Source organism: Octopus sinensis, linkage group LG16, assembly GCF_006345805.1.
Source record: "Octopus sinensis linkage group LG16, ASM634580v1, whole genome shotgun sequence".
NCBI classification, from domain to species: domain Eukaryota; kingdom Metazoa; phylum Mollusca; class Cephalopoda; order Octopoda; family Octopodidae; genus Octopus; species Octopus sinensis.
The window spans coordinates 663,430-670,598 of NC_043012.1; the positions used below are offsets into that span (position 1 = coordinate 663,430).

At 32.2% G+C, this 7,169-nt stretch overlaps 1 long non-coding RNA gene across 1 annotated transcript in view; it reads left to right on the top strand.

The window, feature by feature from the left end:
* The first annotated feature begins 1,977 nt into the window (after nt 1-1,977).
* Nucleotides 1,978-7,169, top strand: part of LOC118766461 — a 17,057-nt gene continuing 11,865 nt past the window's right edge. The window contains exon 1 of the long non-coding RNA XR_005002395.1: nt 1,978-1,987. This is a non-coding gene — a long non-coding RNA (uncharacterized LOC118766461). The remainder of the gene's footprint in view (nt 1,988-7,169) is intronic.

A 7,169-nucleotide genomic window follows, 5' to 3' on the forward strand; every position in this document is an offset into this window, starting at 1 on the left:
TATAAAGGTTTATGATAAATGGATGTCGAATGCTATAAAACATGAGTCGAGATCCAGTTTCGATAAGTTGTTGACAGGTAGATTTATTTATTTATACATTTATTTATTTATATTTTGTTTATTTAGTTGGTTATTTTTTGCAGGAGAATCTAATATATGCCATCTTATGAAGTTAATAAAAAAAATCTCAAACATCATTCATGAACGTCAACGCTGTACAGTGTCGTACGGTTTGAAAACTTGTCATTCACTCCTTATTGAATTATGATCTCTATTTAACAATAGCCGATATAAAATTTCGTTGATTAGTTGGTTGGTTGATTGATATCTTCGGTCATGCTTTACATAGAGTGGTGAAGAGTGAGAGCGACAGAGTGAAGGGGGATAAATCTAACGGTGATTCAACCCATTAAATGGCAAGAGTCACACATGGAGGAGAAGCAGGAGTAAGCGACGGAGTAGTTTTGGGAGGTTTTTATATATACAAACATGAAATTTATTGTTTAATTTTATTTTAAGACCACAAAAACCCTTGTTTTGAAAATTAGAATTATTTTCTTCATTTTGTATAAGTATCAAGTAATTTGATAAAAGTTAACTTATGGCTATTGTATGAATCCCAATTTTCCTCATATTTCCTACGGTAGCAAAAGGATATTTCCAAAGTTACGCATCATATGAGAGTAACACTAGTATTTTAATAATGGGCTTCAAATTTTGGCACAAGGCCAGTAATTTCGGGTAAGTGGGAAAGCCGAATGCATCGACTCCAGTGCTCGGCTGGTATTTATTTTATCGACTTCGAAAGGATGAAAGGCGAAGTCGACCACGGCGGAATTTGAACTGAAAACGCAGACAGACGAAAGACCGCTAAACATATTGTCTGGCGTACAAACAATTCTGCCAGCTTCTAAATATCTTTATATTTTGATATTAGAAACATTTTATTTTAGCAATAGCTATTACATCAGTTTCTGTCTATTCACGCACTATACGAGAAATAGCAGAAAATTTTTCCTTGGTTTACTCGCTACATCGATAAAATCCATTCGATAAAGCGGACTTTCAATATTCTAAAATGGCGGAGAATCTGAAATATCTTTCACCAGATGCTCGATTAGGGTTTAGGGCTAAACAACTTTACCACCAACAGCAGTAACAGCAATTTCTTTTTTATTGTAATAGTGGAGCCCCTATGTAATTATTGGACCAGAATCAAATCTCACACAAAACCCAGTCAACTATCATTTTTTTGGTTTTTATTTTTTCAAAACGACAAAACAAAAATGAAAAGAATAAGAATTGATACATTGGATAATGTAAGCCTTGATGCATTATATCTGAAAATATGAAGAGATGGTCATGGCTGAATCGCGTTTGAAATGATGTTTACCGAATCAGGCTGCACCGGTTTAAACAACAATGATCTCTTTTTAAATGAAACTAGGCATTCTTTAACTAAAATATTGTTAAACTTTTAGTTCGGTATGGTATTATTTGAGCAAACTTAAAAGGCAGTGAGTTGGCAGAATCGTTACTGCGCCAGGAAAAATGCTTAGCGGCATTTCGTTCATCTTAATGTTCTGGTTTCAAATTCCGTCGAGGTCAACTTTGCCTTTCATCCTTTCGGGGTCGATAAAATAAGTACCAGTTGATTACTGGAACCGATGTAATCGACTAGACCCCACACAGCCAAAATTTCAGGCCTTGTGCATAAAAAAGGATTATGTGAGGAAATTTTGAATGCTATTTCTAACTATGTAGAAGCTGCTTCATTGGCTGGTGTGTTATTATGTAGCTCTGTTTTCAAGTCTCGTGGACGTTAATTTTTGCATTATATTCTTCTCGGATCGTTAAATAAGTTCAAAGTCTAAATGTACGAGACGATGAAATCGATATCGAAGAGGTTGTCGCAAGGTTAACTCCATTAAATGACTAAAATAAAGAGATAAAATAAAAGTGTAACAAAAATATATATATGCATAATGTCTGTGTGGTTGACAAGTGGATTCAGGTTGAGACCGATTGAGCGGTACTTTGAGCAAGTGTCTTCGACTATAGTTCCGGGACCACTGATGCCATGTGAGCGAATAGGCAAGCGGCAACTACATATATACCCGGTGTTCTGGAAAGTCCCTGGCTTTAAAAGTATCGCGAAAGGCCTGATTGGAAGCCCAACCTTCTGAGCTATTTTACAGGTCATAGAAAAATTGAAAGACCGCTCCGATAAGTAAATCTGAGAGGGGAATATTTTGAATAACATCACAATTAACTGGTCCTCCTGTATTTTTTACACAAAGTCAGGAACTTTTCAACACCCTGCTATTATATATATATATATATATATGTGTGTGTGTGTGTGTGTGTGTGTGTGTGGTGTGTGTGAGTTAAGCAAAAATTTAGATTCAGATTAATTAAATACTTAAGTTGAGGCACCAGAATTTAGTACAGTATCATCATCCATAGTTTCAAAATAAGGTGATTAAAATCAAAATATGCAACATGATATCTAGAGGTACTACAGTACGATCGTTTCAAGCGGCTCCATTTAATTGAACAATGCAACCGTTACATCAATTTAAATGCAGGGCAATCATCAGCTGCTTAAATACATAGAATTAAATTAAATTAAAACAGATGGACACATTAGTATAATTTAACTAATAAACTATTTCTATGTAATTTCTTTCCCCCCCCCCTCTATTGTGGTAAGATTTGGTAAATACTCAAAAGTATTCCAAGAAATGTAATCCTTTTGTTATAATATTCTTCTTAATAATCTTCTAGATAATTCTAAATTTAAACTTTATACAATATGGCGATATTGTTTAAAATGCTTTTAGTAATTACTTTATTTATCCCTTTCTTAAAGTGTTCCACCCTCCTGATCTTAGTATTTATAAAGGCCTTTATGTAAGTAGCCCTTCTAATTAAGTACCCCTAGGAAACTATAATATCATGTATGGATTAACACTAATAACTTTTAAAACCTATAATATACTTCTTAGCTTATAATTAGTATATAGTCCTATAACATCAATATTCCTTTAGCTAACACCAGCTATCAGTCTTTATTGATACAAACTAAATAAGTAAATAAACAATTTTTAGTTTAAATACTTAAATCATTATACATTTTCTATAAATCTTCTTTATTGATATTGATAATATCATGGTTTTACTGATTAAGCTATTTTATTCTTTTTCTATGGTGTTCTACCCTACCTGATCATTTTATTATTTTATAATAGCCTTTATAAAATAAACCTAATTTTCGTACCACTATAAATTCATATTTAGCTTATATAAAACAATACCGGTATCTTCACAACTTAAAGTAAACTGCTTAGATTATAATTTATTTAATATAGTGTTAGCATGTTCTTTTGGCTCAGTATTCCTTTATTAAATAGCAGTAAATGCCAATGATCAATCTTCATAGATACCATCTAATAAGTTAGTATTTAAGTATATGATATGTATATATATATTAAGCTAAATCTCTCCCTCTATTGTGGAAAAAATTTGGTATATACTCAAAAGTAATTTTTAAAAAGTTATCCTTTTATTATAATATTCTTCTTAATAATCTTCTGAATAACCATAAATTTTAACTTTATACAATATGGTAATATTGTTTAAAATATTTAACTATAGTACCCCATGATAAAATTGCCCCTGTATTATCATCATTGGTTTACTAGAATCTTTCCCCTTTTATTGTCAGCTAACAACTTGATTTAAGATTTCCTTTAAAAATCTCATTATATTGGTTGAAATTAATCTTGATAGTTTTATGAATTTACCCACTATGATTTCTGTCGAATCAGCCTCTTTCCTAGCAGACTCTGCTCCTTCTTCTTTGGCCTTAGATTTTGAAATACAAAGATTTGGTAAACAAGACTATAAATTAAAACTGAGCCCAAAAAACAGTGACAAGCTAGATCTCTTAGTTGCTTCTAAGCTGCAGTGAAGACAGCATGTTCTTTGTCTATCTCCTTACCTTCTTGGAGGTTTTACGTAAAATTATAATGTGTCCACCTCTTTTAATTTAATTAATACTATGTATTTATGCAGCTGAGGATTGCTCTGTATTTAAACTGATGTAATAGTTGCAATGTTCAATTAAATAGAATCGTTTGAAACGATCGTACTGCATTACATCTAGATAACCTGTTGCTTATATATATATATATATATATATATATATATACACACACAAAATTATCACGCTTACAGTGGGGCGGTTGTCTTCCCTGTCACTTCAAATTAGAATATATGCTTTCTGTAGCTAAACAGTCTATAACTCTTATTTCTAGCAATGCCAGTGCTCACTGCACTCTTCGTCACTTTTAGTAACAGCGCGGTATATATATATGTGTGTGTGTGTGTGCGCGCGCTTCTGTGTGTTGTGTGTGTGTGTGTGTGTGTGTGTATGTGTGTATGTATGTATGTATGTATGTATGTATGTATATATAGTCGATTTAAGGATGTAATTTTCTGTTTAGGAATTATGAAGATCAACTAGTGTTATCGATGATATATTGAGAGAATTTTCGCAATACGTAGGGATAAAGAGTCCAATTTATAGTCATACCTATTTAAGAAAATGGAGTAAAAATTATATATAGTGGATACTTATTTTATATGTATTTTATTTGTATCAGTGTGACCCAAAGGTGTCGGGTAATGCTGAATAAGTGCTATGGATAGACCATAGTTGAGTTCCAGGTTCGGTGATTATGCGAATAAGGGGTCCAACTTAGGTTATATATCAGCGAGTGTACATAAAATTTTTTTTCCGTAATGAGATAAAAAAACCAAGGCTGTGTAGATTTTAGAACATTTATAAATAGAATGTCTTACAGCTGTTTCTAGGAAATCTATTATATCCCTTCATCACACTGTTTCCGATGAAGGGATATAATAAATATCCCAAAAACAGCTGTGAGATCTATTTATATATGTTGTAAAATCTACACAGCCTTGGTCTTTTATCTCATTACGGAAAAAAATTTATATATGTATATATATGTGTGTGTGTGTGTGTATCTATGTATATATTATGTGTACATAATGTATATATAAATATATATATATATATGTGTGTGTGTGTGTGTGTGTGTGTGTGTGTCTGTGTGTGTGTGTGTGTATTTATGAGTGTGTGTGTGTGTGTGTCTTTGTGTCTTTGTCTCCTCACCGCCATCACTTCGCAACCGATGTGGGTGTGTTTATGTACCTATAACTTAACGGTTCAGCAAGAGAGACCGATAGAATAAGTACTGGGCTTGCAATGTATAAATCCTGCGGTCGATTTCTTCCACTAAAAAAAAAAACCTTTAAGGCAGTACACCAGCATGGCCACAGTCAAAGGACTGAAACGAGAATAAAAGAATGAAAGAATAAGCGAATTATTAACTTTGAAACATGCGTAATCAGAGTCGAGTTTCAAAAATGGTTCATGTATGGACTACTTGTTAAACCCAGCAGAAATCTAACAGCACAAGATATTTAATGAATAACAGCTCGGTTTACCTACAAGCACATCATAGCTTCATACTACCCTTACAGCAAAGAGTAACGCCCCGAGGGAAAAATACTTCTGACGTTGATCGATCCCTTTCTACGCCGCTCCATTGCCGATTTCCTGCTCGGAAACACGATACCCGCAGTAGGGTATCTTGCAGAGCTTCTTTCGAATATAAGTTAATCTGTTCATTTGCGTATATATGCGTGCTAATATATTTATGCACGCGTATATGTGTTTCAACGTGTGTGTAAGTATATCTGGTAATGTATATGTGTATGCTTGTAAGTGTGTGAAATTATGTATATGTGTACGTGTGTGTGTTTTAATGTATATTTGTGTGTATGTGTGTGTGTGTGTGTGTATTAATGTTTATTTGTGTGCGTATATGTATGACAGTATGGCTGTGTCTGTGTGTTTTATCAAGAAATTTGTCAAGGACGACGGGACCAAATATTGAAAAAAATACACCATTTTGATAGCTGTTTTCGAATCACATGGCAGGCAATAGGTTTAAATATGTGTGCGTGTGTGTACGTATATATGTATATATGCATGTAAACATACATACACACACATACGCATTTAAACACATATATGTATTTATATATACGTATATATGTAAATATATATATATACATATATATATACATATACATATAAATACATATATGCATGTATGCATACATACACACACGCACATATGTATTTATACATATATGTATGTATATATTATATATATATATATATATATATATGCATATATATATATTATATATATATATATATTACGTTTATATATTTGTTTTGCAAGATTTTTGATGTGAAATCGTGTGTTGAAACAGATATTGTTATATTTAGGAATGGTCATTTTGCCAGTTTAGCCAATAAAAACACACGCACTATAAATTTGGTGTTACTTTGCTTCATCGTTATTTATTTTTTACATTAATCTTAATCTTATTTCGGCCAGAGTCACACGTAAGGAGAGACACACAAATAAGAAAGAAGAAAGCAAAGGACCACTGATGAGGTCACAGGAGCGTGACGAAAGAACTCTGGCCGAAATAAGATTAAAGTAAAAAATAAATAACGCTGAAGCAAAGTACCACCAAATATATAGTGCGTGTGTTTTTATTGGCTAAACTGGCAAATTGACCATTCCTAAATTCAACAATATATATATACATATATATATATACGTATATACACACTCACATATATATATATAGGTACATAGAAGCTTACACGCAATTACACACACAGAGACGTAATGTATACATATAAATATACACACATATATAATTATATCAGTATGTATTTGTGTGTGTGCTTATATATATATTATATATATATATATATATATATATAGGTATATATATATATGTACATACAAACAAACATATAAATGTGTGTGTGGGATATATATATATATATATATATATATATATATATATATATATATATATATATATTCGTATATACATGCATACATACATATACGCATGCGTACACGCACATATACACTTAGTCACATTCCCCTAACTTTTTCTCGTCTCTTTCCCTGAAGCCACTGTTGTCTTGAAACCTTCCTGTTCCTGCGTTTTGTAGAATCAAAACAAACCCTTTACCGGATGTCCGT